Source organism: Pteropus medius, unplaced genomic scaffold (assembly GCF_902729225.1).
Source record: "Pteropus medius unplaced genomic scaffold, Ma_sr-lr_union100, whole genome shotgun sequence".
Taxonomy (NCBI): domain Eukaryota; kingdom Metazoa; phylum Chordata; class Mammalia; order Chiroptera; family Pteropodidae; genus Pteropus; species Pteropus medius.
Window position 1 is genome coordinate 3,003,741 of NW_024342473.1, and position 25,416 is coordinate 3,029,156.

Sequence of the window (25,416 nt, forward strand, 5' to 3'; positions counted from 1 at the left end):
TATCTTGTACAGATATGTTAGCATGAGCTATAGTAACTTTAAATTAGGTTGCTCAATTATTTGCCTCAATTGTACTGTTAGATAGCATTATAAAGAAGAATTCTACTTTACAAAGATATATCAAAATTTCCAGATGGTCAATGATCTTGTCTGGTTGATTATCAAGATTTGTTTTTAATTTTTTACCCTTATATTTCATTTTTTATGAGTTTGTTGTATGCCAATTTTGTTCAGTTCTGTGTAGAATATAAATATGCTATTAAGAAACTTTTGTGTGCAAATAACAGAATACACAATTATAGGCCTAAACAGTGAACACTTTTATTATCTTGCAGAACAAGGAAAGGATTCTGGACGTATGCTGGTCCAGGGTCAGCTAATTCAGCAGTTCAAGGATTTCAGGGGCCCTGGGACAACTCTGCTAAAATTCTCTTGTCTCTCTATCTTGGAAAGAACAGAAACAATATGGCTACTGCGAAGCCCCAAATCACCTCTCCAAATAGTCCCACTCAAAGCAAAAAGAAGAGAGACAGTCTTTTTCTTATTGAAATGAAAAGAAAATTTTTCCAGAAGCTATCAGTGGACTTCCCTTTATGCTTGATTGACTAACTCTATGACACCTCCTACTCTTAAACTAATCACTGGCAAAAAGAAAATGCATTGCATGATTGTTTTTGATCAATCCTTCCCCTGGGCTGGAGGAGAGGTCTGCTTTCTCTATAGACATGGCAATATCACACTTAAACAAAATCAGAGCTTTTGTTAACTGGGAGGAAGGAAGCATTAGCTATAACATAGGGTACATGATAGGATGTGCCACAAACATCATGTCCCGTCCTCTTCAAGTTCCTTATAATATAGAAGGCCTATGTTAGAGTTAAAAGCACATGCACATACATGAGAATTAAATAGTCTTTGAATCCATGGACATAAATTGTATCTATACTCGGCTGCATGCTTCTGATGTAGAATGACTGCTTTCATGATGTTCCAGAGATTTTTTTCTTTTTTAATAATATCTAGAAAATCAGAAAATGTAAAAATTGGCCCAGGAGAGAATCATTAAAAATACTAAATTATGCTACATTACATGCCGAAATCCAAAATTCTACCTTTTCAACTGTATCATGTAACAATCATAATTAAACCAGAACATGTCCTCCACACTTAAGAGATCATCTGTGTTTGTCACATGATCTTACACTCATAATTCAGGAATAATGTGAGGAATGAGTGAACCTTTCTGCCAATTACTGTCATGAAGGACTTGATATTGGTTCTGTCCAAATTAAAATTACTCCCACTGCTTTTGATAATCGTTTACTTGGAGGATATAAGGGAAGGGTCTAATTTTCAGCTCACATGCCAGTGATTCTCTCTCTCATTGAACATTATAAGTTTTAAAAAAAACAAAAAAAACAAGGGAGGCTTTATTTTCATTCTTTTGTCTGACTTCATGGAAACACAGAGTTAATTTTGTGTTCAACTGAAAAAAAGGTCCTTACCCATCTCCTTTCACCATGCTTCATTATTCGAATCCATTTTTTAACTTAAAATTTGCTTCGAGTTTGATTATATTTGGTATTTTTATCATAAGCTGCTTCAAATTACTTTTGGAAGGAGGAAGAATATATATATACATGTATACACGCATGTATAAACAAATGAATGCTGTCATATATCACTCAATACATGTCATTTTCCTGGATGAATATATGTTCAGAAATTGGACAATATTGTGTGCAAAAAACTGCTGAATTATACTCCCATCAACATATACAACATGATTTCAGGGAAAGGAGATACCAATGGTGCTTGAGTCATTTTCATGGAGATACACGTTATAATTTTCAGACAGATGGGAAACTAAGTTAGGGAAGGTAGAGAAAATTTAAATAAGCCAAATTCATTATACACATTTTCCTCTATGATCATTGTTTTTCAACTCTTTTTCCTCTCTAGCTTTAGAATTTCAGTAACCTCATTCCTACCCAGTAACTTTCTCCCCAATATAAAGGGGCAAAGAAGCTTTAACACCAAAGCCCTCTATTTCAAAGCAAATTTTGTGATGGGCATTGACTGTCTCATTGGTTTACTGTCATAATTTTAGAACATATTTTCAGAGCATGCATCTTTCCATGTATCAGATGATCTTTTTGTGGGCTCCATGCCTGAAGCTGTTCGCACCACAGAAACCACCTCTGACCTAGGCTCCTTGCCTCCAGGGGAACTGATTTTTTAATCAAACTTAAAATGGTAATTAGTAACTCTGTGTTTAGGGACAAAAACAGATACTTCTCTTTTTGTTTTAATAGACGGTATATTTGAAAGCAGAAATAGTGAAATTGGGTTTTAAATAGATCCACATTTTAGTGGGCACTCTTGTATCAAGTGACAACTACCAGAGGAGTATGTTTTCTAAGCATCTCTCTGAACTACTCTCATCTGGACCTGGGCAATATCTTGAATTTCAACAAATCCATTGTGAAATAATTATGATTCACAGCATTGACCCTAGGTGTTGCAAGTTCCTGAAGCTACTCTCAGAGAATAAAATCTTTAATTATATATTTAATATACCATATTTACTCCCAAACTAAGGAATCACTGATTACAGAACACATCATTTTTTAATGTACACTTTAGAAAGAAACATCCCAATTAAATCATTACACAATGCTTCCTACCACTTAGAATTTTTATTTTATGCTTTCATAAAAAGCCATTTAGACTTAAATAGATGTAGATTTTTATACTAGATCAGTTTTATATATGCAAAAAAGTATAATATTAATTAAATACATTGGTTTAAGAATTCAAAAAGCTTTGTCCTATTCAGGTTCATACTCTTCTAAATAATTTTTCTTTTGAGTAAGACATATCTATGTTTTTTCAGACAGCAGTCTGTGTGTGTTGGTGATGCCCCATTTCTTAAGACTGTGCCATGACTATGTTCAGGATTTCATTCCAAGTAGCTGATACCTTCTAAAAGGTTCGATGCTGGTGTTTTGTTGATCTTACGAGAAAGTGACAGTTGAAGATTTTCAGACAACACCCGGTTCTCGTACTCCTTTGCTAAATTGTTCTAAAATGTTGGGAGTGGTTGTTGTCTGGTCATGGCGAGAAGACTATCCCAAACTTTTCCATACAGAGGCAACGGCAACTGTGCCTCCACTACTGTGTGTTTATAAGGAATTATAAAATGTATCCTGATTTAAGAGATGTGAAATGTTAAAAAAAAAAAGTTTGTCAAAATCAATGATATGGCAACTTTAATGATACACGTGTCCTCATTTTTTAAACAAGCGAATGCAGTAATGGTTATTTATTAACCAACTATTTAATCTCAAAATGTTTGTACAAAAGAGATTATTACATAATTCTTAGTATGATTAGAATCTAATTCTAGCTCCTTTTATTCTCTACTCTCCTTCCAAGTTTACAGTATATAAAATGTGGCTAGTCTTCCAAGTAGATTATGATGGAATGAAAAAAGCACGATACCAGGAATTAAGAGACCTGCGTTTGTAGAGCACTCTTCTAATAACCATCCATGTCATTTCTTGTAATTCACTTCATTTCTCTTGGCCTTGGTTTCTATGTTTAAAATGTTTGGTCGTACTAATTGAAATTAAATGTATCTTTTAGCTGTCAGAACTGTTTCAGGTAATTAGTAATAAACAATGTTCATATAATAATATATAGTTAAACTGGTTTGTATAAATATATAATAATAGAGACATTACTTTAAAATGGTAACCTAAGATATATGATATATATTATATAGCTTTAAGATTTATTATATATTGTATAGCTTTGAGATTTTACAGTTTTTTGAGGCTTATTTTATTTGTTCTTTAAAGAACTGTAAGCAATGCAGAAGATTCAACAGAATAGTTAGGATTTAGGACCCTTCTCCTCAAATATACTGTGAAAGATTACTGAACAAACCAAAGCCAAATAAAGTAAGCAAAAGTGGAAAGAGGCAAAGAGAAAATGCATTTTCCATTAAGTACAAAGCAAACTTCCAGAAGAAATTAACTATCACTATATATAAATGTTCTGCTTAAAAAGGAGAGTCATCAGTAAAAAGCAAGAGAAAATAGGCAGATAAAAATGAAGTTTTCTTTTTTTGTTTTATCATTACTCAACCACATACCACTGGTTTAAAAACGTATGAATAAAAGGAAGAGGAGTCTCAGGTTGGATCAGTCAGATGCTACTATTTGTGGATATATCTTGACAGTTCTTACTGTGCAATTCCACAGACAACGGTGTTTCTTTTCTGTATTGTATTTGAAAATTGCCACTGCTCTTAAGTGGTCAGAAAGCTAGGTACTTACTTTCTGATGAATAACAAGCTCTCTAGAGATATACCACTCTCCTTTCTCTCATTGTAGCTCTAGTCACCAAAAAGAAAACACTATGTTCCCTCTCACCTACCTATTTTGCCATAAAGAGAGTTGATTTATAGATCAGGAAGAAAACCCATTTTTTTCCTTTGACCATATATCCTTAAGCTCTTTTTTAATACAATTAAAGTATAGAAATGCATAATATTGCTGCAACTAAGTAGAATTTTATTGAATAATTTATTATTTTAATTCTCTATTTCTGTCACTTTGTCCATAAGAAAAATATTCAAGATACTAGTATTTAAAATGAAGAATATTATATAATGGCTTAGACTTAGACCATTAAATAGAGTGTTGAGATTATATTCGCATTACAATCACGTTTTTATGACTAAAGGGGAAAATCACAATTTTTGATCCCAGATGATCTGTAAAACATGTTCTAAAAAGGATTAATTCATTAAAAAATTTTTTTCAGTAACTGTTCAGTGGTATTCCCAGCTGAGAAGTTGAAAGAGTCATACTGGTTTTTTAGAAAATTATAGGTCAGTCTCCTCAGTTTGCAGGTGACAAAACTGAGGCTGAAGTAAGACATGACTTGCTTGATTTATACAATGATAGAGCTTGGACCTGAATATCCAATGTTCGTGTAATGCCTTCATGTGTCAATTTCATATACAGGAAAGTAAAAATATAAGAGCACCATATATGACATATGTCTGTGATTATAGAATTGTTAGTTTAGCAGTACAGGCAATAATTGCTAGAATTTATAAAGAATGAAGTTTTACTTCTTGGAAGATTTAGTGAAGAAAGTGTGAAAGAGATTGTGATATGAATAAATGGAGAAGAGGGAGCAAAGCACTGCTTGAGCAAAAGCAATAAAAATTAAGAATAGGACATGTAGCAAAAGTAATTGATCATTCTAGACTTTTTAAAAAGTGAAAATAATAAATAAAACAACTCACATTGAGAAATACCACTGTAGAAAAGAGTGCTTATTGAAAATACACATCTCATTCTGTATTGAGTAGTTTGGCTTAGGACCTCTGGAGATCAGAAATATCAATTATATATTTTCCTTGAGATAAATAAGTCCTTGGAAAAACTAGTTCTAAGTATTTTTATATCAGAAAAAAAACTCATTTCTACCAGAAAACGAGTTAAGTTATTTAAAATGGAAAATATAACTTTCTGATAATATGTCTATTAATGTAACTGGTTGATAGCAACTCAGTTTGAGATTATTTGATTGTTTGTCATCAAACAAGGAGATTCTTCTGCCAAGATATTGTTTTCTAACCTGGACACCCTCTCCCCAGGAAGTACCAGAAACACTCTATCTCTCAAAACATGTTTTCTTTCCCATCCTCCCTTTCAATATAGTACCTGAGTCAATTCTTTCAGATCTGCTGATTACAGGACACTTATAATCAAAATGTCTCATTTGCTTAAGAGAGAAAGGCTCTAGTTGGTGCTAATCTGTCTTTTAACATCCTCATTACTTAAAAAATTGTAATATTTTTTAAGGTTTAAGAGATGCAATTTCAAGTGAGATATAGCCCTCTGTTTCTACTAAATTGCACATGAAATCAATATGTCCCTCCTGACTCTCCTTGAATCCACTCTTGTAAAAATAGCAGCTCATTTTGGGAATCGGTGGCTAGAATAACCAGCACCTGGGGAACAGGGAAGAACTCAGAAGAGCATGAGCATGTTTTCTATGGAACTCCATAAACATGGTCATAATTTCTCACGAATTGGTTTATTATTACTCTGCCAGTCAGAAATACACTGGGAATAGTCCTGGTATTTGATTTAGAATGTCATTCCCTCCCTAGTCTTCTCTAAAACTTTAAAGAGGCATGAGACTTCATAGAACCACCTTTCCTTATTGGGCCCTTTCTCTGCTATGTAACCCCAAAAAGAAAAAGAGAGTGAGGTGATGATACTATACGGCAGAAAGAAGGCACGGTCACTGGAATGGAAAGTCTATCGGGAAGATACTGCAAGTTTAAAGAGTATCTTTAAGTTTGCAATATCCTTTAAATTTCCTGCTATACTCACATTTGCAAAAACAGTAATATATATATATATATATATATATATATATATATATATATATATATATCTGTCTGTCTTCTATCCATCTATCCATCCATTCATCCATCTATCTGAATTAGTTGAAAATTGTAGGTGAATGCCAGATATGAGAAAGCATGAGAAGAAACAAGTACTTTTCTTAGAAAGGTTATTCATTTTTCATACAGTGTTTACATGAGAAAGGGGAAAGACACTAGGAAATGTGTTCTTGCTCCCTGGAGCAATAAATCCAGAATACTTTTTTCTTATACTCATGAATATTATTTCTTTAGCCCCATGCTCTTTTCTCCTGAACCCTGCAGTCTTTTCCATGATTCCCTTTCTGTATCTCGAACCAGAACCCAAATTAAAAATTTTCTGTTGCACCATAAGACTGTTGCAAAAACCTCCTAACTATAAATGTCAGCAACCAACACTCTAGTATGAATGCATTTGAATTTTTCCTTCCCGCATGTGATACTCAAGTAAAATGAATGAAACATAAAATAGACAGGTTTTGATGGAGGAAGGCCAGGAAGGTTAGTTTAAACCATTGCCAGTGAGATTAAGACTTGGTTAGGTGCCAGGTGCTTACCAGAAGGATGCTTTAGGGCCCTACAGGGAAACCAGGAGGCAATCCCGGGGGCGGGGTGGGGATTGAGGAACTGGGATATGGAGAAGGTGTTAAAAAGTGAAAAGACTGAGAAAACAAGCTTGTTCTGCCTTATTCTTTAGTCCTCAAAGTGATCCTGTTGCTCCGTTAGTATTAAAACGTGTGATTCTGTGTAGTCTTCATCCTTTCTTTGATCTAGTTTATGTGTATATCTGTCCAATAGGGTTGATAATGCCAGCCTTAGGGCTGTTATGGGATTAAGGACAATAATGTATTATAGCACCTTCGCATGGCATATAAAGAATGTCCCAAAGTGTTCTTATTATTACGATAACCTTGTGCACTCATACACAAACACATTCTGCTCACTCAATAATAGCCATTTATCTCACAGTTTTTATGTAGTTGGTCAGAAATGATGCTACACCTGGTGGAAAAGACAAAGATAAGTCAAACCGTGTCTCAAAGAGTCTGAGAATCTTTTCTTCTCCTGGAGCCTTTGAAATGAAGAGATAGAGTGCTCTATATTCCTGTTCTGGCGTATGCAGGAAACAGGGCTGTTTTTATTTCACTAACACATGAAGAAAGGATAAAGCATTTAGAAATGGTGAAATTGGCAGCTTTAAAAAATTTAAGGACTCTATCAGCATTAGAATGTGAAAACATTTGAGTCACAGGCTTGCTAGAGAGTGAGTGTTTAATAGGCGCCTTTGTAAAATCTCCAAACTAAGCTGTATCATTTTCTATACATGCTTAAATCTCTTAATTACAAAGCAACTTTAATTATACATAAAGTATGCCTCTTCAATCATGTTTTAATCACACTTGAAAAAAATTAAATTTATCCCAAAGTTATTTTCTGCATTTCGATTCTGATTTTTAAACTGTGGCATATTTCAAACCAAAAAAATTGCATTAAGCTAATGTTTATGCTTGCACATAATCCCACACTTTCAAGGCAACACTTAAAATATTCAGAAGAGCTTCACAAGAGGGAGTAGTTTAATTCTGTTGTTGACTCAGAGCCATTGTTCTTCACAGTTACAGCTCCATTGGCATAGGCTACATATGGTCACTTGTTTTCTCAGTGTACAGAGTGATAATGCATTAACATTCTGGCTAGTGGTGGAGGCTATGCTGTGCTTTAGAGAAATACATCAGGGACGATGTTCTGCCTCTTGGGCAGAAAGGAGGACAAGAGTAACATGGGAGAGTCTGCAGATTGCCTCAGACTAATCACTGTGGCTTTCCATTGTGATGACTGTCCTCAAAGCTTAAATTTCAAGCATTGGCTACCTGTGGATAGGACTTATGCTGAAAAGAGTGATCATTGGAGACAACTATGAATCTCAGCCATGAAGAAGATTTGGCCACCTTCCTCCCCACTGCTATCCAGAGATGCTGTTCTGGACCCTTCAGTTGCCTCTTGAAACAGACTTTTTAGGACTCCACTTTTTACCCTCATCACTACTGCGTAGGCCACAGGTCAAAGTGGAGTCCATGGTGGTGACTGATTGCCCTGGGAAGGTCCATGAGAAGTACTTAAGTAGTTTCTAGGGGCATTAGAATTTTCAGCAATAAGAATGGCCAAGGTTTAGTGAGCATGACTTTTCTTTTACCTTTTGTAATTCCATTTGGTGTACATGAAGTTAAGGAAAAAGGCCAAGGAAGAATTCATGTCTATTCTTATATTACAAACAAAAATCACGCTCATCTAATATTATTCCAAGTGGAATTCTATCCCAAAAGATGTTTCTAGTAATACAGACCTGAGAACTTCTAATTAGCTTTCCTAGATAATCTGGTTTACATCTTGGTTGTGAAAAACAAAAAACAAAAAACAAACAAAAAAAACAATACTAATAGCAGCACCAGAGGGAGCCACTTACACAGTTTTGTCTCAGGCATCAGCAAGCTGACATGGCTTGAAATGCAGAAATATTAAGATTTTATTGTATTTTTCCAAAAAAGAAAGGCAGAAAAGTTGATAAGTAAAATCTGTTAGCAGCAATTCCAAATTATGGGACTAGAAGCAACTACTTCATTTTTCCCACTTGAAATATTTGTGAATGGTAATTGCCTGGCCACTGTCCAGAAAATAAATCATATTTCAAAATGTAAAATTGTATTTGGAGCAAGAAGTATTCTCTCTGATCTTGCCATTGTCTCTCTTTAAAATACTATTAGCAAGTTTGTATGATTGAAATTTATGCCAGTTTACTGTTTTTATAATGTAAATGATGTTACCAAAAATAAAAATGAAGAATAAAAACCGTTAGATGTACATGCTAGCCCTCAAACACATTCTCTCTCCCCCCTCCCGTCTCTGTCCCTCTGTCTCTCTCTGTCTCTTCCTCTCTCTCTCTGTCTCTCTGTCTGTCTAATACAGACACACACACACAAATGCATATTTGCACTAGTGATGTTGTTGTAAAACAGTAAAACCAGTGTTGCCATGAGGACATCAAGTAAGCTTGTCTTTGAGTCCCATGCTAGAGAAGTGAAAATCAGTATACTAAAAGAAAAATAGAAGTCACAGATCTTTATTAGCACCCTGACATTTTTCATGAAGAAACAGTCAAATGCATATAGTTTTGAGGATACTTTCTTAATTACTACTCTGCCAAAATATTTCAGGAAAATGTATTGATTCCAGCTGTCTTTTCTTGGAGGGGAGGTTTCTGGAGCCAAAGTTTAGTAAATGCGACGAGGTCTTTTGTCATTTTATCTTTGCTGATTCTAACCCAAATCATAAAACATTGGAAAGGCAGAATTACTGTAGTTCTTCTTTGAATAAAAGAGCTTTATTCTTAATACTTCTCAGCCCCCACCCCAGCTTTGACAGCATCAGGTAAATCTCATTACACGCTATCACAAGGAAAGAATAATTCTGTGAAATAAAATGGTATCTACTGGCTCAGGTAGTGTCACTTTGTTGACTCGATTATAATAAATAAGACAATGAAATTTGCAGTACATAATGTTGATGACAAATGCTTTTTTAGATTCCTTTCCATGTAACAGTCATTCTTTTCAAGAAAGTACTTGATTATTTGTGGTTCGTGCTACAGATGGAGAGGAGAAAACGAGAATGAAGAATTGTTACACTTGACTTTCTGGCAGTATTTATCCTTCTTTCTTTATAACAGTCTTTCATTCTCTTCCTGCATTGCCACCCCAGCCAGACTTTCTCTGACAAACTGCCCATATCCAATCTATTTATGATATGAAGTGTTTGGAGGAGGGTAGTCAGGGGAATGTAACAGGACTCTTATGATGTAGCATTCTGCTTGTGGGATATAAATTTGGGTATACAAATTTGCCTCTGAGACAAGAAACACAGATCTATTTTTGGCTGTCCTGTCTGTCTGTCTGTTTGTCTCTGTTTGTCTCTCATCTATCTATCCACCTATCCATCCATGCATCTGTTTCATTTAAATTTTTAAAATAGTACTTCTCAGTCTAGATAAAAGGACCATTACTGAGAAGAAGATACATAGGAATTTTGCCAACTGCCAGGAGTCTGGCAGGCATTGATTAATATTTTATCAGGGAACCATGGCCCCCAGATGTCTAGAGCAATTCTAGGCTGGGATGTTGGGTAAGGTGGGAAGCCCTGGACCTAAAGATATCTCTCAGATGATCTGCTCACCACATGGGCAAGAAGATAGAAAGAAAGCTTTTCTCTCTGGGAGGAGAAAGAGGGAGAAAGCAGCAGTGGCGGTGGTGTGGCAGGCTGCCATCAAAGGCAGAGGGGTTGGCATGAGCTTTGCACAGAGGGTGCATCTGTGGCATCTCCATACTTAGGTTGCATTGGGATGTGGAACAGGACACCCAGAGAGGGGCTTGGAAGATCTGAAATGGTCATCCTCACACCTTGTTATCTCCAAGCTATGTGTGGTAGCAACATGATAGCTATCTCACTGGCTTAAGCGAGAGAGAGGAATGCCTAAACATTTATTTGAGTGTGAGAAAAGAGGTATTTATTACACAGTGCTTGTCAGTTCATTCAGGCTATTATAACAAAAATACCATAGACTGGGCAGCTTAATCAACATTTTTTTTCCCCCTCATACTTCTGGAGGCTAGGAAGCCCAGGATTAAGTCACTAACAAATTAGGTGACTAATTTGAGGGCCTCCTTCCTGGTTCATAGACAACTGTCTTCTTCCCATGTAAGGACACAGCAGAAGGGGGATGGAACCTCCCTGAGGTCTCTTTCATAAAGGCACTAATCTCATTCATGAAGGCTCTACTCTCCTCACCTTATCACCTCCCAAAGGTTCCACCTCCAAGTGTCGTCACACTGGGATTAGATTGCAACATATGAATTTGGGGTATGTAGGGGGGGAACACAAACATTCAGTCATAGCAGTACTCTTGTTGGTAGTACACATAAAACTGGGTAAGGGTGGGGGGAGTCGGGGAAGGTGGGGGGAGGCAGGCTAAGTAAAAGACCCAGTCCCCTGCCAAGGAACAATTAATGGCTCTATTTGAATTGGACTGGAGAAGAAGCAATCCTCAGGCAACTAGGAATGGACTTAGGGGATCAGTGGTCCTTTGTTTGTATTATTCCTAGAATTACTGCTATACTGCTATACTTTGTTTAGCAGAGGCACGCGGAAGCTTCAGTTTGCCACCTCAGAGGGCAATCCGGAGCTTTAGATATGAAGTGAGAATGACACTGTGTGTTGTATAACTCCTCTTTATTTTCCTCTTGTGATTAGCAGTAAAATTCTTGAAAGGAAAAGGACCTGCATGTTTCTGTCTTTGAGGGGAGCAAGGAAGGAGGCTTTAGGGACCAACATCTCACTTCAAAGTCAGATTTGTTGGAGCAGAACCACAAGGGGTGGAGTGAGTAGTATTGAGAAGTATGAGAATGCAGGGCCTAAAAAATAATCAACAGGAAATAGAAAGTCTGATGTGGCAGGGATTCTGGGATGTAGTAGTGGAGATGCCCTAAGATGTCCACATATAAATAACACCGTAGAAGAAGTCCACCTGGAATCAACGGAAATAACTCACACTAAGATGCAGAAGGAGACAGGGGACGCTGAGGGGGTAACTGCAAAGTGAGCAAAACTTTTCCTTGGTTTTTGGTTCAATGTCTATCAAGTAAAATTAGAATATTTGGAGTATCTTGAAAACCACATTTGTTTTTCAAGCTCATTGTGATGAAAGGGTGATTTCAAATACTTAGATTTAAAATTCCTCCAAATAATTATGGTAACTCAGTGGTATATGGTTAAATTCTGGACCTTCAAGCAATGCATTCAGCAAAACTTCCTTTGTCAAGTGCAAAATGCGCAAATTTATAGCTCTTTATTATATAAGGATTGCTATTTAAATCTAATGAGATGGTAGGGGTTGGGAGAGGGCAATAATTTAAGGCAATTGACAAGTATTATATCTCTTTCTCTGATCTTTATTTTTTTATTCCTCAACAAGTAATTTAGCAGTATGAAGACAAATCTTGCTTATTTCTAGAAGTAGGATGAAAACGAGCTTGATGCAGTAGATAGTGCACTGAATTTGAAGTTGGATGGTATACATATAAGTTCTAACTTGGCCATGTGTTAACGATTGCTGGAAGCCACTTAACCTGGCTGAGTCTCCATGTTTTTACCTTTAAAATAGGAAAGACAAATATCCTTGTCTGTTTCACAGAGTAGTTGTAAAGATCAAATGAGTCAAAGTCTAAAAAGTTATTTTATGTATTATTGAGCTCTATGAATATAGGATACTGTTGAGTATAACAGAGCAGAAGGCAGCATCCTATAGTGGAATCAAGCAGTGGAATGATTCAGAGCATAGTCCTTACGGTCAGAGGGGTCTATATATGAATTCTAGCTTTATATCAAGTTATTTAACCTCTCTATGGCTCACTTTCCTTATTCATAAAGGAAGATACAGATAGCTCTGTTTTTAGAGCATCGTGAAGAGTAAAGGAAAATGTATATAAAGTCTTGGCCCACAGCCTGACACATAAAGGTGTGTAAATAAAATATCTATCTTTCTGTCTGCCTGTCTATGTATTGATGTATCTATGTATCTTTGTATCTATCTATCTATCTATCTATCTATCTATCTATCTATCTATCTATCTATCTATCTATCTATCTACATCATCTATTTATCTATCCGTTTTGTGAATTGCTCCACCCTTCAACAGTCATCTGTTGTGTGAATGAACATCGTGCTGAATGGACAGGCCTATCTAGCCACAGTGAAGGTACTCTGAGAACAACTTTTCCCTGTCCTATGACCTCAGCCATGTTTACTAAAGCCCTGAGGCAGAAAAATCCAGTGAGTCACAGATGGCCATAAAGGAGAAGGGCAGAGGTGGTTTTTTTTTTCTACTCTTTGTGTTTTTTCCTACTCTGTTATTATCCCATTTATTGTTCTTTCCTTTCTCTTTTTGATCTCTTACTTGGCCCTATCCACATTCTTCTCATTTTCTCTCCTGTTTTCTTTTTTATTAGCATAGATAATTTTCTTTCAAGACCCATTATGACTATTATTTACATATTTTGAATACTTATAATCTTTTGACAATTAGTTTCTTATAGTTGTTTATGACTTGTCAGGTTTGCAAACAAATACTTAGAAGTATAATGAATGCAAAAACAATTTTTACCCTTATCTCTGATGGCCCCTTATAATTTCATAATTCCCAGCTTTTGCAGTTCTTTCTCAAAGCTAATATCAATGAAGCAATAGTTATAGCCATGGCGATAGCTACAGTAAGATTCTATCTTACTTCCTGAGAGCACAAGGACATAAAATAGATTCTTAAAGAACTCTGGAATTTGAGGATGCAACAATTAATCTGACTTCTGCTTGGCTTCTGAGGCCCATTCTTATTTTGTTGTTCTCTAGTTGATAAATGGACATTGTAAACAGGTACTTTGACAGGGATGTGCCCCTGACTGAGCCTTTCCTGAGAGACTGCCTTCTGCTACCTGCTCTTAGTACTCCCTCAAGCTAACTCTTCATCTGTGTGATGGTACATGCTTCTAGCTTCTCAATCACTATGTCTGTCCTAGCATTGCATATTTTATTGGCCCTGATGCCTTCTTCAGGCCCAAGGCTTCACTCTCGAATGTCACTCTGTGCTTTTGCAGCTCATCACCATCAGTCTGCCTCACCCTATCTAAATTCCATGAAAAGGAAGTGCTATGGTCTGAATATTTGTGTCCCCTCAAAAATGCATATGTTGAAATCCCAAAGCCTAATGTGATAACATTAGGAAGTGGGGATTTGAGGAGGGGATTAGTGCCTTTATAAAAGAGGCTCCAGAGAGCTCCCTTACCTCTTCTGCCATCCGAGGATACAAAGAACAGTCTGTGACCCAGAAAAGGACCTTCGCCAAACCAGTCTGGCACCCTGATCTCAGGCTTCCAGTCTCTGGACTGTGAGAAATTCCTGTTGTTTATAAACCACCCAGTCTATGGTATTTTGTTAGAGCAGCCTGAAGAGACTACAACTAAGCAGAACTTGTGGCTTTTAGTTCAGTATTCCTAATATCAAGCAGATTGAGAGCTTAACTCTACTGGGTTCTCAGTAAATGTTTGGAAGACTAATGGACCACTCTGATGGCCTTCCTCAGTGGTTCGTTGCCATTTTACAGGAGACTTCCTCTTAACCTCTGCTGGTAGGTTTGTATAGACAGGGTAGTAAATGCTGTCTGATGATAATGATGCCATGACATAGAGAGGTACCTGAGTTCAATCTCTAAAGAAGATGAGGAGTTTATCACTTACTTGAGTCCCGGAATGGGGTATTCAGACAAATAAAGGTATGACTTTTTCTTAATCTATAGGTACTACAGTATGACAATCCTCTTTTTTATTTTTTTAACCCGGGTTATCTTTGTCATTTGTCTCTAAAAACTTTTGCTTTGATCTATAGCAGAGAAAAGGTATTCCTTTCTTAATTGCATGAATGAGCTTTAGAATCAGATAGAAATGGGTTCTAATCCAGTCCCTGTTTCTGGCCATTTTGTGAACTCAATTAACCTTTTTGAGTATCAATATGTTGCTAAGTACTCAATATGTTGATGTAAGATGAGCTCAATAAAGGTTTATTGCCTTTCATTCTTAACTTTTCGGAACAGATATCGACTTGCTTTCTTGAAGAGTGTGTGATGCCTTTAACCAGCAGCTTGATAGGCTAAACATTTCAGGTGACTTCTACCCTCTATTTTTATCCTCATTCCCTACACTTTTGTAAAGTTTTTTTTTTTTTTCATGATTTAGAACTTGAAACATTAATTTCTATGGGCATACATCTTTGTTGATGAGCTTCTGTAAATTTTTTCTTGTTTGTCTTTGCATTTATCCTTCACTCTTCTATTATTTTACCAGATTCTTTTATACTTCGCCATTTTCCTTCTGCTGAATTTATTCCTCTGGTCATATATTTTTATTCCCTGAGAGTAATATAAGGAATTTAGATATCGAGATGGGAATCTTTAGAAAATTGGCTGACAAAAGTTCAGTGGAGGATGAACATATTTTCATGTTATGAGTCATATTTGTTAAGTCATACCATGTTTTTATAAAGTTTCCATTGCAACTGTGAACAATCAGATGTTTATAGAATTTGTGGTACTTAATCCAGAAGTATTTAAACTAACGGTAAAATCCTCCTTAGTGAAAGACAAACAAAGAAGAAGGAGAACTTTGGTGAGAGAGGATTAAAAGTGAAAATTTACTAGAATTTAAAGTTAGATTCATTCATTTTGTCAAAGATATTTATGGTGTTAGGCTCAGTTTGAGGTTCTTGGGCTATAACAGTGAATTAAGCAAACCATAACTCCTGTATTCATTGAGCTTACATCCTATTTTAGGAGAGATAGACTATAAATAAAATGAATAAATAATTTGTATAATGTATTCAAAGATGGTAAGTGCCCTGGAGAAAACAATAAAGCAGAGAAGCGGTGTGGGGAATGTTGGGAATGGAAGGTATGATTTCAATTCAAAATCAAATGGCCAGAGTAAATCTTACTAGGATGATGATAGTTGGAATAAACTTGAAGGAGCTAAAGGAGCAAGTCATATGTGTATCTGAGAGAACTCTTCAGGTGGAAGGAGCAATAAGTAAAAATTCTTACAGTGAGAGCATCTCTGGTGTAAACATCAAGGAGGCAACTAAGACTGGAGTTGAGGCGGGGGGTGGGTGGAGAGTGAGAGAATATTAGGAGAGGAGACCATCTCCTAAAGGGGAGTGATACAGATCATATAGGACCTTACAGGCCCTTGTAAGGACTTTGGCTTCAACTCTGAGTAAGATGAGTCCATTGAAGTGTTGTGATCAGAAGAGTGATATAATCTGATATTTTAAAAGGATAATTCTCATCGTTGGATCGATAAAGTACAGAGAAAGCAGGTTTTTAAGTGAGGAGACCAGTTACAACACTACTGCAATCATCCAAATGAACAGTAATAATGTCTTTTACCAGGATAGGGGTATGAAGGTGGTAAGAAAAAGTGGATAAATTCTGGCAAAGTTTTGACAATAGATCCTACAGGATTTGCTTGTGGATTGAAAGTGGAATCTAAGAGTTGAGTCTCGGATGACTCCAAGCTTTTTAACATGAGCAATTTGAAGGTTAAAGTTTTCATCACTTTAATGGAGAAAGCTGAGGGTGGACCAGGTTTTAAGAGGTGAATATTAATAGTTCAGTTTTGTACATGTTGAGTTTGAGTAGTCTTTTAGAAATCCAAGTGGAGATGTCTTATAGTCAGTTGGGCAAAGGAAATCAGAGTCTGGGGAAAGGTAGAGAGAGAGAGAGAGAGAGAGAGAGAAAGATATGACAGAGAGAGATGACAGAGATAGTGATGATAGATATAGAGGTAGAGATAGAACAGATGTTATTTATATCATGAAACTGGATTTGATCACCAAGGGGGTAAGCAAAGATAATGCCCAAGATATGCATTCTGTGCCCCAAACTTATGAACTTTATAACCTTAGGCGTGCTCCTCATTTAATAGGAGAATTAAATGAGATAGTGTATATAGGCTACATAGTACCTCATTGAATTGATTTTATTCTTTTCTTTCAATGAAAATCCATTTTTCAGAGATGGCATCAAAAGGCCAAAGGAAAAACAGCATCAAGGAGCAGCTTCTTTCACTGCATGAATTATTTTCCTTAATTCACATTTCTTTTTCTTTCCTATTTCTAAGTGACTGATTCAGTTCAGAAAATATTGCCTTTGATCACAAAGCAGACCCATGTCAAATATAATGCTGCGCCTAATAAAAGCAATGTAAAAAGTTAAATGCAAAACAATGTGTTCATTCCTCACTTGAATATTTCAGAAAATGTGAAAATCAAGATTGGAAATGAGAGGTGGGGAGATATATGATTGCAAATAATAATTATACTCTCTAAAATTTAATAGAAAAAAATGGATGCTGGCATGGTTCAAGCACAAAAATTATATCTCTTTAAAATATATAGTTGAAGTGAGTCTATTGTATTTTAATAGAGATAGAAGAAAATCCAGGCATTTATTTTGAAGTCTACAGTTATGTTTTTGGCAGTTTTTATAGCATAATTCCTTTTGTTACTGTGGCTTGAACATTTCACCTGTCAATTTTAATTCAACATTTATGTCCAATAATATCAATATATGCTCTTATAACTGTAAAATTAAAACTTATTGTGTGTACAAACTGGTGACTTTGGGAATCCATTATTTAGAATTAATGCTTTGTGTTGTTTCTTGTTTATAGAAAACCTACCTTTTTGTATTAAGCATTATATTTGGAAATATTCTTGTTACAAGGTATTCTCTGTGGCTACACAAATTGTATTTGTTTTAGTCATGATGTCATTGAATTTAAATATCCTGTAAATGTCCAAGAGAGTTTGTGGAAGTAGAAAATAAATTAAAACTAGTTTTTCTGATGATTCCAAAAAATGTTTTTTTTTTCTATTTTAAGACTACAGAATTAGACAATCATTTATGTCTACTAATTAAAATTATTTAAAATAGTTCTTGATATGATATTTCAACTCAATTCTCTCAGTAATCTATTTACATTTAAAAATGTTTTCCTATCTTGATTAATTATCTGAATCATATAAGTATTTCTAATTTCATGGAAATAATCATTCTCTTTATAAAATTAGTAATTTATATTTTATCATTCTGTGGTTTTAAATTCTTTCTTAGAAATATATATCGAATATGAATGTTATTTCTTTTGAGAAGCTTAGTTTTATATTATACACTACACAGAAATGTGAAAATTGATAACAAATTGCTTGCAACAATGACTTGCAATTTTAAAGATACAATGTTAGCTCTCTATCAGTTATACAATTGTTTTGTAACTTAATAGTTCTGCTACATGTAAATCAGATAGCAAGTATTGTAATACAAAATGAAGGGAATGCACAATATGAAAAATGTAGTTAACTACATTCTTAGATGTTTTATTTTTGTTTTAAACTTTTTTTGCAAATTTTCTGCCTCATTAATTTTCAGATTGTTTTCCTCACAAATTTCTATAGCTTTTATTATTTTTAAATAAGAAATGCATGCATATTTTATAACAATTAGAAAAGAAACAGTTGTGCAGATAGAAAGAGAAACACTGCAATCCTATCATTCTGAGATAACTCCTTTTATCCATCTATTTTATTTCTCTGGCTCTTCAATTCTCTCCCTCTGAGAGTGTGTGTATATTGTATGCGAAAGTGTGCATGTGTACAGACCTGCACACTTTTAAATACAAAAGTGATCTGTTAATACTCTTTCATGCATTTATTTCTCATATCTATAGGTGAAAGATTAGATGACATAATTATTAATTCATTGTTTTAATGACATAATTTAACACCTAATTATTTTTTTATTGTTATTTTGTTCTTATTATCAACAACAAACATTACTTATACTTGCAGCCTTATTTGGTTATTTTCTTAGGGTAAATTCTTGATAGGGAAATTTTGGGGTGGTAGATGCATATTTTCAATCTTTTTAATGATGGTATATATAATCCCTCTTACAAAGCTTCTGTGTCTCTATTTCAATACTGGACATTACATACTTTTTAATATTTGCCAATCCAATAGGTGTAATCTTCTTTGTCATCGCCTAAATTGGCAATACTTTGGTTATTAATAATTGAAACATTTAAAAGTATATCTATTTGCCAATTGAATTAGCTCTTTGAAAATTATCTAATTTTTCTAATCTATTGTCTTCTTATTTTGTTTATGGGAATATAGATCTTTCTGGTTTCTATCTTTGATATCAAGGTTAGATTCTGTGACACCAAATTATATACATATTAACCTATATTTTTTTTACATGCCTTTATGTTTTGAGTTTTTTACAGTCAATTTTTGTTTCATCCAGAGCTTGTTTTATTTCAAAGTATAAGGTAAGACTCTAAATAGCAGTATTGAAGAACCCATCTTTCCACAGTAATTTTAAATGTACAAAATATTTACATGTGCCTGCATTTTCTGGACTTTTTCTTCAGTTTCATTGACCTGTTTATTTGGAAAAAAATGCTATATTGTTTTAATTTGCTGTATATTTCTAATAATTTTATAGTATTAAGTAATAAAAGTTGTGTGTATTACTCTCTTTTTTCAAATATCTTCTTAGTATCTGATCCACTCTTTCTTCCAGGCAGATTATAAGATATTTGTTAAGTTAAAAATATTATTAGAATTCTATTAACTTAAAGTAAATTTTAAATAATCTTTATACTGTTAAAGTTTTTATTATTATTAATTATTGTTATTATTATTTTTAATTAATTAATTAATTAATTAATTAATTTTAGGCAAGACAACCCTTGGTTGACCTCACAGATTGCAAGGACCTTGTCAGCTTACAATCTCTTATTTTTTAAAAATTTTTATACCTACAGCAGCTGGTCTTCCTAGATGGTCTCCTATCCAAGTACTAACCAGGCCCGACCCTCCTTAACTTCCAAGATCAGATGAGATTGGGCTTGTTCAGGGTGGAATGGCTGTAGACTGAAATTTTAGAATTAGGATCCCAATCTATTAATTTTTTTTCAGAATGTTTTTTATTTTACATTTTTTTGTTTTGAAATAACCTTCAACTTATAAAATATTCCAAGCAGAGTTCAAGTGCCTATTTTTCTCCTAAGCCATTTGAAAGTGAGTTGCCCATCATCCTCAAATACTTTAATGTGCATTTCCTAAAAATAAGGACATTCTCCATCCTAATCACAATACAGCAATCAAAATCAGAAAATTAATGCTGCTATATTACTTCATCTAATTCTCAGATCCTGTTAGTTTTTGTCAAGTATTCCAATAATGTTCTTTGTAACCAAAGAATCCAGTTTAAAGTTGTGTTTTGTATTTAGTCTCCATGTCTGTTTAGCCTTGTTCATTCATTCTGATACAGTTCCTCAATCTTTCTTTGACTTCATAACCTTGACATTTTAAGGATTATAGGGCAGTTGTTTGGTAGTCAATTAGTTTGTGTTTGATGATTTTTTGCCATCAGCTTTCAAGCATGCATCTTTGGGAGAAGTATTAAAGAAAGTGATGCTAAACTTTTCTCATTTCATCCTCTCAGGTGGTTCTTAATTAAGATGATGTCTGCCATTCTTCTTCCCTATAAAGTTATTTCTTTCTCCTTTGTAATTAACAATTATTTTGAAGGCAATACCTTGATACGATGTAAATATCCCATTCCCAGCTAACTTTTAATTAATTAATTAATTTTTATCATGATATACTCATTCTGTTCAATTTTATTTTATGCGTTACAATAAGATACTCTTTTTTTTTTCTTTTTATGCTCTCATTTCCCCATATTTGACCCAGTAGAGCACTTCAGGGTGGATCTTGTACCCTTTACACATGCCCCTATCATCCTTGGAGCAGTGCCTTACTTTCTGGCACAGTAAGATGTTTCAAGCTCATCTTGTACTTTCCCTTCTCAAATCCTGGAGCTAGGCATTTCTCTAAGGAGCCCTCTTTTCTTTTTTCTTTCTTTTTAAATTTTTTTGTCATTTACACTTCATTTTGTTTCTCTAAGGAAAAGGGTAGTTTTGAACAAGTAGAAAGTCAATATCTATTTTTAGTCATGCTAGTTTTCTTATCAAATGTAGCAAAAATGTATAATATACAAAATATTTATTTCATATATGTTGAAATGTTTTTATTTGTGTGACATACTTAGTGATAAATCTAATTAAGTCAATATCGATAAGCATTTTTCATTTTGATAATTAATTTTTTTACACAATTTTTCTGGGTGAAAAACAGTTTAAAAAAAATTTTAGAGCAGTTTTAGGTTTAACAGAAAATTGAGTGGAAGCTACAGAGATTTCCCATATGCCCCCTGGCCCCACACATATGTAGCTTCCCCCATTATCAACATCCCCCACCAGAGTGGTGCATTTATTAAAATCAATGGACCTACATTAACACATCATTATCCCCAAAAGTCCATAATTTACATTGTGGTTAATTCTGAGTGTTGTACGTTCAGTGGGTTTTGACAAATGTGTAATGAGATGTATTCATCATTGTAGTGTCATACAGAGTAGTTTAACTGCCCTAAAAATCCTCTGTGCTCCGCTTATTGATTTTTTCCTCCCTCCCCAACCTCTGACAACCACTAATCTTTTTATTGTCTCCATAGTTTTGCCTTTTTCAGAATGTCATTTAGTTGGAATCGCAGTATGCAGCATTTTCAGATTGACTTTTTTTCACTTAGTAATGTGCATTTACGTTTCCTCCATGTTTTTATAGCTTGTTTCTTTTTAGTGCTGAATAATATTCTATATCTGAATATAGCAGTTTATCCATTCACCTACTGAAGGACATCTTTGTTGCTTCCAAGTTTTGACAATTATAAATAAAGCTGCCATAAACATCCATGGTTATGTTTTTGTGTAGACTTGTTTTCAGCTTCTTCAGATCGATACCAAGGAGCACAGTCACTGGCTATATGGTAAGAATATGTTTAGTTTTGAAAGAAACTGCTAACCTGTATTCCAAAGTGGCTGTACCATTTTGCATTCCAGCCAGCAAATGAATGAGAGTTCCTGTTGTTTTTCATCTTCTCCAGCATTTGATGTTGTCAGTGTGATTTTGACCATCCTAATAGGTGTGTAGTGGTACTCATTGTTTTGACTTGTACTTTCCTGATGACATATGAGGTGGGGAATCTTTTCATGTGTTTATTTTCCATGTGTATGTCTTTGGTAAGGTGTCCGCTGAGGTCTTTCGCCCATTTTTTAATGTGACTTTTTGTTGTTGTTTTCTTACTTTTTAAAGAGTTCTTTGTATATTTTAGATCTCAGATCTTTATCAGTTATGTCTTTTGTAACTATTTTCTCCCAGTCTGTAGCTTGTCTTCTCATTCTCTTGACAGCGTCTTTTGCATAGGAGAAGTTTTCAAATTTAATGGAGTCCTGCTTATGCATTATTTCTTTCCTGGATTGTGCCTTTGGTATTGCATCTAAAAAGTCATTGCTATGCCCAAGGCCATCTAGATTTATCTTATGTTATCTTCTAGGAGTGACTGTTTCCTTTTAGAGGAAAATAATATTTAAAAGCCAAGATCTGGCTGCTAGGTGTTACTATTAGAGTGTCATTCATTCAAAATCTCTTTCAGGAGACAGAGCTGGAGAATATATGTTCCAAACATTCACATCAATATTTCTATCTTTCTACTGATCTATTTAAAACAATGAGTTTATATTAATACTTCAAATTCTAATCAAACATGACAGAATTTATTCTGGATTTCCCTCTTTCCATATTTACAAATTGTTTATCTGTTAGTGAGGAATGTGGCTTCCAGTTTTAAGATTTGTTAAATTCCCCAATCTACCATTACTTCCAGTGCCCCTTCCTCTGCATAGATGCCCTCCTCACCCTACTTGGGCTCTGACAGTCCTCTCCAGGCTGTCCACCTGTGTGAACACCCCCCTCATCCCTTTTGGACTTCAACAGCCTACGTCTGGGTTTGTCCCTTTGTAGATGCCCTCCTCATCCTGCTAATCCTCCGACTCCCCACATTGGGGTGCTCTCAGTGTGAAACATCTTCTTACCCTGCCAAGGTCTGGCTCTGCACCACCACGATCCATGCCCTACTCTATGAGGATGCTTTCCTTACTCTGCCTCACCCAATTACTTTGATTTAATTATTTAGTAGAGAATAAGGGAGAAGGAAGAAAGCCATATCTTTTATGTCCCTCAGTAAAATTTATACTTGTTGGTTTTCTTGTTAGCTTCCTAGCCATCTTATATTTTTGTTTGTATTGTGAATATGTTTTCTATTTTCACCTTATTTTTGGCATATAGGAAAGTTTTATTTAGATGTTGAGTGTTTAATTTATAACCAGCCAGGTTCTTGAGCTATTTTATATAGATTTAATCATTTTCAATTTGAGAATCATAATTTCATCTTCAAATAGTAATCGTTTTGCTTCTTTCTCATGTTTATTTAATCAGACTTTTCCTATAACATTAGTTTTCATATCATTGTATGCATAATGGATGTTTTCTGAAATAGATAAAAGTTCTTTGCAGTTGGGAAGCTCTTAGCTTTGGTTGTATAATTTGTAGGAAAAAAGTTATAGAAATAGAAGTATCCATAAAATTTATTGCTTAGTATTAAGATTTATTTCTGACATATTCTGATTAATGTACTATAGTAAGATATATAAAATCATAAAATTCAAAAAAGTGAGGGCTTTTTAAATATATTTAAGAATCAGCTAACATACTGATTGAACTTTAAGATTAGATTCTTTTCCTTCTAGTCTGTGAAAATAGAATTTACATGATTACACAGAATTCCAGAATCAACTTTAATTCAAGATCCTTAACTAGAAAGTGAGGGTCAGGTGGGATGGGAAATTATGAAATTAAAACTATTTATTATGAATGGTTTATATTAGACACTTTTAGACTTACTTGCATTACTCAAAATAATCTTCCCTTAAGTTCCCATTCATTTCCTAAAATATCCTAAAGGTATCAAAAGGATAGCACGGTAGGTTCTAATTTTCTTATTCTTGCTCTTGAAATAATATATGAGGTCTTTGTAGCAGTGGTTTTCAAATTGTAACATACATATGAATTATCTGTATATGGGAGTTGGGAGTTTGCATTTCAATCAAACACTCCAGGTGAATGCAGATCCATAGGCAGCACTTAAGAAACACTGATTTAGAGTGAGACGATATTTAAATAGATGTTTCAACTGGTATACTTTTGTTTCATGCGGAAACAAACAGAAGTATTGTTTTTGGTGAGGATATCAAAATTTAGGAAACAGAGGGCATTATGTAGTTGGAGTCAACTGCATTCTATATACTCTACTTCCAAAATAGGCTATTGATGTTCATCATCTCTCTCTGGGACCAAGAGTTAAGTTCCTTGAACGCTCTTATACTTTCTTAGGTTTTTTGTAAAATGACACCACAAAAATAGTGGTGTCACTAAAAGGAGTTGCAAAGCCACTCTAGTCTTTAGTTATTTATCCAATTTTCAGTGTTTAGGAGGCTTTCTTCCAGGCAAGGGTAAGTTCAGAATTATCTATGAATAGCCACAAAGTAATGGTTGTTGCTTGGAAACTTCAAAGTATAGCACATGTTTTAGAGGAAATTATTTGGTCATTTTGTCTAATGTAAAACCAGAAAGTTGGCCTGAAATTCGCCTAACAATTTGAAATATGTTGGTGTTCAGTTCCGTGTAACTAATGCTCTACTTTATCTGTTGGTCCCTTTGCTTTTTGTCACCTCTGAGGACCAGAGCTGTGAAGCTTGAGGCCACTCAGGATCCAATTTTGTGACAAATCCCCCAGGGCTCATTGGAGTGGCTGTAAGTTCTCACAGTTTGATTTCCTTTCAACTATTAAAGTGTTAGAAAAGTAGCAACAAAGACTCCCTGGAAAATAGCAATTCTGTTTCCTGACTGTCCTCCATAGTAATGACTTACGTCTTTTGTTCCATTGATTTTTTTTGATGAATAATTTTAATATTTTTCTCCATATAATATATGATATATTTTCACAAATTGGCATAATCCTTTAACTGTTTTGAGTGTAGCCACTGTTTCTCACATTCTTCCTCATTCTGTTCCTATCATCTGCCGTAGGAAAGTTGATTTTATTTTTAAAAATTTCTTTAGCCTTTTAAGCTGTTATTTTCACTTTAAATATACGTATGGTGTTTTTCTGTTATAAAGTTAGATCCTCTTTTAATAGTATAGATATCTATAAAAACCTCATGTTCACTGAAACATTATTTTGTGGTGTTTTGGCATCAGTTCAGTAGAAGAAGTCATTTTTAGGAAAAAAAGTAATATAGCCTACACCATGCATTCAGTAAAA

At 34.6% G+C, this 25,416-nt stretch overlaps 1 protein-coding gene and 1 pseudogene across 12 annotated transcripts in view; one reads left to right on the forward strand and one right to left on the reverse strand.

Annotated features, from left to right (window-relative positions):
- The window catches only part of NLGN1 (neuroligin 1), a 957,494-nt gene that overhangs the window by 220,227 nt on the left and 711,851 nt on the right, over positions 1-25,416 (forward strand). The window contains exon 1 of one of the 12 annotated variants that reach the window (XM_039865064.1): positions 24,543-24,905. The exons of 10 other annotated variants lie outside the window; for them this stretch is intronic. The gene's annotated coding sequence lies outside the window, so the exon portion shown is untranslated. Of the gene's footprint in view, positions 1-24,542; positions 24,906-25,416 lie in introns of those variants that run through there. One more of the 12 variants, XM_039865068.1, reaches the window with a different exon arrangement.
- Positions 19,946-20,064, reverse strand: LOC120604652 (uncharacterized; annotated as a pseudogene).